At 43.4% G+C, this 10,970-nt stretch overlaps 1 pseudogene; it reads left to right on the top strand.

Moving 5' to 3' along the window:
- The first annotated feature begins 1,362 nt into the window (after nt 1-1,362).
- LOC126277918 (cyclin-dependent kinase 1-like) overlaps nt 1,363-10,970 on the top strand; it is an 84,294-nt pseudogene continuing 74,686 nt past the window's right edge.

Below are 10,970 nucleotides of genomic sequence, written 5' to 3'. Positions count from 1 at the left end.
ACAATGCGACGTCAGGAGGTTTGGGTGCCGGCCGGTGTGGCCAAGCGGTTCTAGGCGGTTCAGTCTGAAATCGCGCGACCGCTACGGTTGCAGGTTCGAATTCTGCCTCGGGCATGGATGTGTGTGATCTCCTTAGGTTAGTTAGGTTTAAGTAGTTCTAAGCTCTAGGGGACTGATGACCTCAGATGTTAAGTCCCACAGTGCTCAGGACCATTTGAACCATTTGAGGTTTGGGTCGGTCCGTGGAGCGTGCATGGATAGTCCCAGTGATCAAGGCACTACTCGCTACAAGCGGGAAATCAGGTTTCGAGTCCCACTGTGGCACATATTTTGGTATGTCTCTATTGAGCTCATGTCAAAGAATTCGCAGTCATCGAATAAATTTCGAATTGTGAGGTACAGCTGTGGATCGTCAATGATGTCTACTCTTTCACGTATGCAAGTCAGGCATTCAGCAAAGTAATTTAGAAAATGTCGTAAATTCTAAACCATGATGATCGGACGAGAATGTGAATTCCTTTCTGCCTGTCTCACTATGACAATATTGTCATGGCTGTTTCACGTGACTCGTTAAAATAATTATTTTTTGTTGGGTTAATAAGACACTCCCATGTGGGACAGCAATAAGTGATCCAGATCGGCGTGACAGATGGTAACTTGCCGCTGCGCTGACTGTAGATTGCAGGGTACCTCATTAAAGTAAGCTAAATCTAGAAAGTACTTCAGATTCCATCCTTTCATGAGAATTCGAAAGAAATGAAAATCAGCGTGGTTTTAGTAACAAAATCAACTGCAAAGAAAAAATTCCGGTCAAACACTGTTTTCCTCAAGGAGACTTTCCCCACACTTACGCTACTTGAAATTCCTTCCTTGAAATACGATGGACGAAGGACATAGAGTGCAATGTCTAATTTTTTATTATAGCTGTCACCGATGAGTGCAACACTTTTCTTATTGTTTCTTATTGTTTCTTTGTTTTATAATCATTTTTATTACGTTATTTACAGCGCAGCCTGTTGTGCCAGCGCTGTATAGGACAACGTTGGCAGCAGTTGTGCACAGTGACTGTCTCTCACGAGGAGAATACGGCAAGTGCCATACGGCCAATTCCTAGCAACTTCGCATAGCGGAAGAGGAATCAAATTGAGCAAACATTTGTCTCTGCTTATCCGTAGATACTCGACCGTTTCTAAGAAAAACATGGACAAAGTTTTCGAGGTATTATGTGCCTATTAGAGAGTGAACAATACAACCGAAGTGGTGGGTCAGTCGAAATATTCATTATGTTTAAATATTTATTGGTGTACTATTGTGATGTTAGCTAATCACACAACTAGTATGGGTTGTACGACTGGTGCTAAAATGAACGATTTTACCAAGTTCGAGAAGATTGGCGAAGGTACGTCTGAAGTGGTTTATAAAGGACGAAATGAGAAGACTGACCAATACGCTGCACAAAAAATATTAGGTTGGAAAATGAGGAGGAAGGCGTCATTACTGAAAGGGCTAATGCATCCAAACATTGTTAGATTGGAATATGTTATTATGGAAAGTGGCAGATTGTATCTTGTTTTTGAATATTTGGATATGCATTTGATGCAATACCTAAAGAAGTTTGGAGGTGGGAATTATCTTGCTCCAGACGTTGCAAAGTCCTATGTGTACCAAATCACATTGGCTGTGCTGTATTGCCCCAAACGAAGAATACCGCATGGAGATCTGAAACCACAGAATTTACTTGTATGACCAAATAGTCATTTAAGTAGCTGATTTCTTATTGGGGTGCACCTACCGCATACCACTCAGAGTAACTCTTTGATACAGAGCTGCTGAAATTTTATTGGGTTCTCTTAAATACTCATGTCCAATTGATGTATGATCTATTTGATGTATACGCGCAGAAATGACAACAAAGAAGCCATTATTTCAAGGAGACCTAGAAAAAGACTGTCTTTTAGGATCTCCCATATATTAAAAACACCTACAGAAGAAACATGGCCTGATGTCTCCAATCACCAGATTAAAAGCTATCATTTCCTAAATGGACTCAGGAAAATTTGAGCAGACGCATGAAGAATTTAATGACTGTGAGAGAGGACAAGTTACTCTCTCACCTATTTTTCGTATACAGAAAATTTTTAAAGATTTTGTTACAATCTTACGCACCTTGATTGAGACTCTAGAAAGTTAACAGCCTGAGCAGACGTTGATGGAGCCTGGTAGGGGGCTACAAGCATGAGGCGTTTTTATGTTTCTTAGCGTGTAGAAATGGCATGTTGGGAGTTGAAAGCAATTGGGAGCAAGCTCATCCCACAGTAAATCATGCGGTATAGGCCCACAGCCACACAGGTCACACAGGGCAGCCCCCATTGCGACAGGTCTCCAGCTAAATGATACCGAGCTAACTACCACAGTGCCAGAAAAGGCCTGGGCTGGGGGTGACGGACTACAGGAACGCGTCTACACAGTGGAGCCATAAACTGGGCATTGTGTGTAGAGCCACACGTCATAAACATTGACAAGTTGTGTGTTCGCCGTTACTGCAAATAGGCCTGTTAACCACTTCGATCTGCGACCTCACTTATATAAGAAACTCCAGCTCTTGAGAAACGTTTAGAGACAGAATCTTTATTACATCTCACAACTAGGACTAACAAGCTCTAAGGCACAGATGATTTAGATAAAGATCTTTAAGATTGTATCTGTTCACTTGTTGCCGTGGGAAGCAACATGGCTTCAGAGAAAATCATTCATCTTCCCCCTCTGAAAAAAACTTGAGAAAAGCTAGTAATTGGTGACTTTTTTTTTTGACATGCAGGTTTCTTAACTCTTGCCCTGGTTCGACATGAGTTTGTGCTGGCGTGTGCAAGGGGAGATTTAGACCCCCTAGGGTCCTGTGATTAGCTCAACATTGGGTCAAGGCAGTGCCGTTCATGCACTTTGTGGGAAAATGGAAACCACCTGTTAGTTGTTTACTGTATTCAATCAATAACTTGTTTAGCATAATTTAAGTCTGGTTTAGTAAAATAAATGTTGTTAGTAAATTTTACTTCATTCTCAATCATTTATGTAGTCACCACATGGTTAAGTTTGAATTGGACTCATTAAGGATGTTAACTTACAGACCTGCAGATAGAATAAGTGTGAAGAAGGTCACTTGGCATCCGTACTTTGATGACCATGACATATCAAAGTTACCTGTAACAGAATCATACATGCTTTTGGTTCAGAATGAGCAATTACGTTTTGAATGACTGTGTTGTTGGAGCTGGTTTCTTCAACAATACATATAAGTCTACCAGTGGTACCAAGCTGAATTTTTCTACTTCCGTTACTGCATTCTTTTGTTTAGTGTGTGTGTGTGTGTGTGTGTATGTATGTGTGTAGCAATATTTGATTTCAAGTATTTTGTACGTATACACACGTTGTAAATACACAATTTATGGGCAGTTGTTGCTAAACGTGAAAATACTTGATATCCGTTACTAAAACTTCAAAACGTATTTCCAAAAATTTAATAAAAATGTATCAGTGTGAAAAAAAAGAAGTGAATGGCGTCATAGCTTTATATTTTTGTGCCAATGTTCGAAAACCAATTACTATTTTTATTTTCCATTTATCTGCCAATGTTCATAGAAGATTACTAAATAAATGTGTTCCAGTGTATAATGAAATGACGTTGTCCTTATTCGTCTCAAATTTGCTGGTTCCACGTATGGTGAATGAATAAGAAAATGAATGGAAAAATAAGTCTGAAATCGTATTCTATCAGCTTCCTGCAGTATACGTTGATTCATCATCTAATGGAATTATCAAGTCTTTCTGAAGAATTATATGACAATAAAACCCATGCATCAAGAATTTTATGTGAATAGAATACAGGAATATGAGAATTTAAAAAGATTGTAAGCCCCTAAAATACCATACACAAAGATATTATTTTACAAATGTTTGACGCTTGTTGTGAAACCTGCGCCGTGCATGGCTCATGTTCCCGCCATCTTTATCTTACACCCTGCTTTTAACGTGCTTCCACCTCACTAAGTTAATTTAAATTACTACTGTCACTGAGTTGCTGCTTTGCCTGACCGTGAGCGGCGTTAGCTGCTCGTATCGACATGTCCCCTCTCGTAGTATCTTTGCTCGATTGTTGTTACTTCCCGGTCGTTGTCTGTAGTAAGCGAGTTGAGGTCGCAAGTTCGGTTCAGCCAGTCAGTTGGAACGCGTCTGGAACGCAGTCCGGACCTGACAGTCAGGAAGTTGCAGTGCGGCCCTAGTGCAGTCGGGTTGGAGCAGCAGTCAGTTCTGCGTCGACATGGCTCACCCGACCATTGCCGCCACGCATCACTTGAGCCGGGCCGCGGTCTTGGTGGATCGTCGGTCGGTCGTCCTACCAGACGACGCGTTACGCGTTTTGGCTCGCCGATCTTTCATGAGTCGGCTGTGTGTGTATGCATCGACTCCCGATTTGTCTTCGTGCTTGCTTAGTTACTGTCTGGTATCGTTCAGGTCTTCGTGCAAGTGTTTGTCAGGTTGTGTGTGTAGTTGGCGTTATTTCCACTGACGACCATTTTAGATGTCGGCGTTCTGTGACTAGTCGGTCGGTTGCTGCGGACCAGGGAAGTTATCTCCATGCAGTGCAGTTGGCTGGGTCTGCTGGCGGTCCCTACGTAGTGTGTGTAGAGCTGTCCGACTGCTACGATCTTCATGGGTCACCGACACAGGACGTCAAAGTTGAGTAGTGGTTTCAAGTACCAAATCCACGTCCATCCATGTTGTGTGGTTCGTTTCGGTGATTTGATGTTGGGGAGGTTTTCTTGCGAGCAACACCTAGTGGTTGTATTGCTGACATTTAGACGCCATGCGGTGGAATTAACTATAGTTTGACTACAATTCAAGTGCACCAGCGGAATTTTCTGCCTTGTGGCCATTAGCGTTCCGGTTACCTTACCTGGCCACTAACGTAACTTCTGGCAGTGTCCTCACCATTGTGTAACATTTTGTGTTTGAATTCTCATGTACCGATTGGTGGCAAGCAAGTCGTTGTCGATCGGTCCCTGGTTGTCCCTTGGTTGAGTTTTGACGAATCAAGTGTAGTTGGGTTGGTTGGTTGGTTGTTTGGGGAAGGAGACCAGACAGCGTGGTCATGGGTCCCATCGGATTAGAGAAGGATGGGGAAGGAAGTCGGCAGCGGCCTTTCAGAGGAACCATCCCGGAATTTGCCTGGAATGATTTAGGGAAATCACGCAAAACCTAAATCAGGATGCCCAGACGCGGGATTGAACCGTCTTCCTCCCGAATGCGAGTCCAGTGTCTAAAAGTGTAGTTGGGCTCACCACCTGTCTCACCTAAGTGAACGAGGGCACACCAACCCCCTGGAGGCTTCTGAGTGCTGTTGTTTTTACTGTTTTCTCACCGGTGTTTGTCTGTTTATAATCTATCATATACAATGATAAAAGAAAATTTCTGGGTTTCACTGAGTTTTATGTAAGTAAGTTAGAATTCCGGCAAGTGGATATTTGCTGAAAGGTTATTGCCGTTGTGTTGTCTTTTCTTTTAGACCATTTTCAGCTATTTAAAACTTACGGCTTATGGTTATTTTTTTAATTTTGGGAAATTAACTATGGGCCTTCAGCCTTGGAACCTTATTCTTATAATTATCTTTCAAGCTTAAACATTGCGGCTTGGAACCTCCTTCTTAAAATTACCTTTCAAGCTTAAACATTGCGGCCTTCTGCCTTTGAAATGTTTTGGTAATTTATTTTAAAATCCTGAAAATTTTACTGTGAGCCTTCAGCCGTTGGTATTGCATCTTGTTTATGTTTGCCTTTTGTAATGGTCGCCTAGTCGTAGATATTGCTATAATCGCACTATTTCACTCCCATTTACGGAGCTTGTTAGTACTTGACGTTAGGTTGGCGCCATTGAATTGCATTGTGGTAGTCGCTGCTGCTAGCTGGATCGCTGCTGTGTCTCGCTGCTTATGCTGGCTCTTAATCTGGTTGTCTACGGGTAAAAAGATGAGGTCCCGTGTTTTTTACATGCTTTTGATGATAAATAACGAGCGAAACCAAAAAATATTTAAACTTCAAATACTTATTACTCCGGTGGCCATCTTAATTCCACTGTTCACCAAAGACAATGGCACAACAGAAAGTAGTACATCTTTTACATGATCTTTGCATTGTTTATCCACCTCAAACAATAACACACATACACACTTTACCGAAGTGACATTCCGACTGCGCTCTCAACCCTTCTTGCTGCTTGTATTTATAACCTTGTCAAAGATCTACTAAAAAGAGATATAGTTTATAAGTCACATGTACATCTGTTATCGTATTTGTGCAGAAAAGTTATTAATTTATATCGAGTGAAATAATTTAACAGGTTATTAAAATGAGACAGATTTGTTGACAGAATAATTGTTTTTTAGAAGAATGTCAATTGACTTCTCTAATTTGCATAAATAAGTAAATAACATGAATTATTAAGAATTACATTGGTTTTCGTTTAAGATAGAAGTGTGTACGTGAATACTGAGTGAAAACGGTCCTACAGAATAAATAGGTTTCACTGGATGATTTTTATTTAGGAAGATCTAATATACGTGATTTGGCCACTGTGTTTCGTACTTCATATTAATTATTTAAGATGAACTTAGTGTTTTTACATGATGACCTTTTGCTGTATCAGTGATCAAGTGATATTAACCTTTGTGTGGGTCAGTTATTCAGTATAATTTAATGAGTTGACTGTTTATGGAGACATGTTATGCAATCATTGTTAACATACACAATAACTTTTCTATAATCATAAATACTCGTTAAACTGGTTGAATTTGGAGGTTACCGTATACTTAGGTAAAGAAAAGCCCTTAATAGGTACCGTTACACTATCCACCCAATATACACTCCTGGAAATTGAAATAAGAACACCGTGAATTCATTGTCCCAGGAAGGGAAAACTTTATTGACACATTCCTGGGGTCAGATACATCACATGATCACACTGACAGAACCACAGGCACATAGACACACGCAACAGAGCATGCACAATTTCGGCACTAGTACAGTGTATATCCACCTTTCACAGCAATGCAGGCTGCTATTTTCCCATGGAGACGATCGTAGAGATGCTGGATGTAGTCCTGTGGAACGGCTTGCCATGCCATTTCCACCTGGCGCCTCAGTTAGACCAGCGTTCGTGCTGGACGTGCAGACGGCGTGAGACGACGCTTCATCCAGTCCCAAACATGCTCAATGGGGGACAGATCCGGAGATCTTGCTGGCCAGGGTAGTTGACTTACACCTTCTAGAGCACGTTGGGTGACACGAGATACATGCGGACGAGCATTGTTCTGTTGGAACAGCAAGTTCCCTTGCCGGTCTAGGAATGGTAGAACGATGGGTTCGATGAAGGTTTGGATGTACCGTGCACTATTCAGTGTCCTCTCGACGATCACCAGAGGTGTACGGCCAGTGTAGGAGATCGCTCCCCACACCATGATGCCGGGTGTTGGCCCTGTGTGCCTCGGTCGTATGCAGACCTGATTGTGGCGCTCACCTGCACGGCGCCAAACACGCATACGACCATCATTGGCACCAAGGCAGAAGCGACTCTCATCGCTGAAGACGAAACGTCTCCATTCGTCCCTCCATTCACTTATGTCGCGACACCACTGGAGGCGGGCTGCACGATGTTGGGGCGTGAGCGGAAGACGGCCTAACGGGGTGCGGGACCGTAGCCCAGCTTCATGGAGACGGTTGCGAATGGTCCTCGCCGATACCCCAGGAGCAACAGTGTCCCTAATTTGCTGGGAAGTGGCGGTGCGGTCCCCTACGACACTGCGTAGGATCCTACGGTCTTGGTGTGCATCCGTGCGTCGCTGCGGTCCGGTCCCAGGTCGACGGGCACGTGCACCTTCCGCCGACCACTGGCGACAACATCGATGTACTGTGGAGACCTCACGCCCCACGTGTTGAGCAATTCGGCGGTACGTCCACCCGGCCTCCCGCATGGCCACTATACGCCCTCGCTCAAAGTCCTTCAACTGCACATACGGTTCACGTCCACGCTGTCGCGGCATGCTACCAGTCTTAAAGACTGCGATGGAGCTCCGTATGCCACGGCAAACTGGCTGACACTGACGGCGGCGGTGCACAAATGCTGCGCAGCTAGCGCCATTCGACGGCCAACACCGCGGTTCCTGGTGTGTCCGCTGTGCCTTGCGTGTGATCATTGCTTGTACAGTCCTCTCGCAGTGTCCGGAGCAAGTATGGTGGGTCTGACACACCGGTGTCAATGTGTTCTTTTTTCCATTTCCAGGAGTGTATATATATATATAATCTTAGTTATTCTATTTGTTAATGTAACTGCGTGTTTTCAGTCACTTGAAATTTACCTTGTTGATTTTTAAGATTTCTTGTTTGGAGGCTTTTAGCCGTGAAAGATTTGGCGTTTGAAACTCGTAGTTGTAAAATTTTGCTATGTGCCGCTTTGGTTGTAAATGTGTTATTAAATTACAATAAATTACAATTTTAAGGTGAATCTGACCCCAACCCTATTTGGCACTTTCCACAATCCAAATCACTTGTTCTGCCCAGCGGGTTTAGCGGGCGTTTTCCACACCGCAGCAACAACTACGTCGTAAAAGTACAATTTTGAGTTCACACAGGTGATCCTTCATCAGACAGAAAAAATTAAAGTCCCTCAAGTGTGAGGTGCTCCTGTTGCACAAAAACAATAATTTCAATTCACTGGATTGTTTTCTCGATACGGGCATTGTCATGAACCAAAATCACACCACTTGAAAGCTTGCCTCTCCTCTTTGTTTTCATTTCGACAGTTCGCATTACTTCACAGTAGCTGCCAATCTTCACTGTTTGTAGTTTATGAGTGTAATCAGAGGTTATCTTTCATAGACCAAAACACTGTCATCAACTTTCCTCCACCAAACTGGCTTTTGAACCTTTTTACTATAGTCGATGATCGTTTCCACACAATGCCCCGCCACTTACTGGACAGTTGTCTCATTAACGGTTACTAAGCTATTCGGAAAGTTTTGTCTTTCGTCTTCAACACACCTTAAAAGTAATATCATCTATACGTTCCTGAATGTTTTTCGTCAGTTGACGTGGTATCTAATGTTTATAAATTATAGATTCGTGGATCATTGCAAATATTGAAACGTAACTTATATTCAATTCATGCACAATACAATCCGTTCATCCATCAGCCATTCTCTCAGTCGTCTTTATACTCTCCATTTTCGAAGTTAATGGCTTACCCGAACGCCCTTCGTCATAGACATATCCATGTGCACCTTTAAAGCGTTTTATCAATTCGTGCATATTTTGTTCACTGCGTCTACCTTCACCGCATTGAAACTGCATTCTGCGAATAATCTCAGTATTTTTACGACACAGAAGACGGACCGTTCCTTTCATTTCTTCCTTGATGCATGCGGACAGCGGTAACTCACAGCAAAACGCTTTGAAATAACTGCCCGTATCAATATTCACTGAGCCAACAGGCTTAAGGTATGTCATCGTTGACTCACTGCTGTCAATGTATGAAGCGTAGAAAATACTTTTACTGATTGACTTTCCTGCCGCCTTCTCTCAATAACCATAGTCTAATACGAAATAATACATACGCCAGTGTCTGAGTAGTAAGACAGGGAACCTCAATACAAGAAATAAGAGAGGTAATATTTTAAGCTAATTGGCTCGATGAGACCTGCAAAATCTGAAACATGACGACTATTAGGGGGGGGGGAGTCATTCCAGCCAAGTAACGCGGCATATGGAAACAGCATTTTTGCTTAATGTGGGGTAAATTCGACTGGACGATACGTATTAGGTCGTGGTAACGTCTGAGAAATACACTACTGGCCATTAAAATTCCTACACCAAGAAGATAACGTGCTACAATTGCGAAATTTAACAGACAGAAAGAAGATTCTGTGAAATGCAAAAAACTAGCTTCACAGCAATTCACACAAGGTTGGCGCCGGTGGCGACACCTAAACGTGCTGACATGAGGAAAGTTTCCAACCGATTTCTCACACACAAACAGCAGTTGACCGGCGTTGCCTGGTGAAACGCTGTTGTGATACCTCATGTAAGGAGGAGAAATGCGTACCATCACGTTTCCGACTTTGATAAAGGTCGAATTGCAGCCTATCGCGATAGCGGTTTATCGTATCGCGACATTGCTGCTCGCGTTGGTCGAGATCCAACGACTATTAGCAGAATATGGAATCGGTGGGTTCAGGAAGGTAATACGGAAGGCCGTGCTGGATCCCAACGGCCTCGTATCAATAGCAATCGAGATGACAGGCATCTTATCCTCACGGCTGTAACAGATCGTGCAGCCACGTCTCGATTCATGAGTCAACAGAGGCGGTGTTTGCAAGACAACAACCACCTGAACGATAAGTTCGACGACGTTTGCAGCAGCTTTGACTATCAGCTAGGAGACCATGGCTGCGGTTACCCTTGACGCTGCGTCACACACAGGAGCGCCTGAAATGGTGTACTCAACGATGAACCTGGGTGCACGAATGGCAGAACATTTTTTTCGGATGAATTCAGGTTCTGTTTACAGCATCATGATGGTCGCATCCGGGTTTGGTGCCATCGCGGTGAACGCAGATTGGAAGCGCGTATTCGTCATCGCCATACTGGCGTGTCACCCTGCGTGATGGTATGGGGTGCCATTGGTTACACGTCTCGATCACCTCTTGTTCGCAGTGACGGCACTTTGAACAGTGGACGTTACATTTCAGATGTGTTACGACCTGTGGCTCTACCGTTCATTTGATCACTGCGAAACCCTATATTTCAGCAGGATAATGCACGACCGCATGTTGCAGGTCCTGTACGGGCCATTCTGTATGCAGAAAATGTTCGACTGCTGCCAGGGCCAGCACATTCTGCAGATGTCTCACCAACTGAAAACGTCTA

Source organism: Schistocerca gregaria, chromosome 1 (assembly GCF_023897955.1).
Source record: "Schistocerca gregaria isolate iqSchGreg1 chromosome 1, iqSchGreg1.2, whole genome shotgun sequence".
Lineage (NCBI taxonomy): Eukaryota > Metazoa > Arthropoda > Insecta > Orthoptera > Acrididae > Schistocerca > Schistocerca gregaria.
The sequence above is the reverse complement of the archived record's forward strand: the minus strand, read 5'-3'. Positions and strand labels throughout refer to the sequence as shown.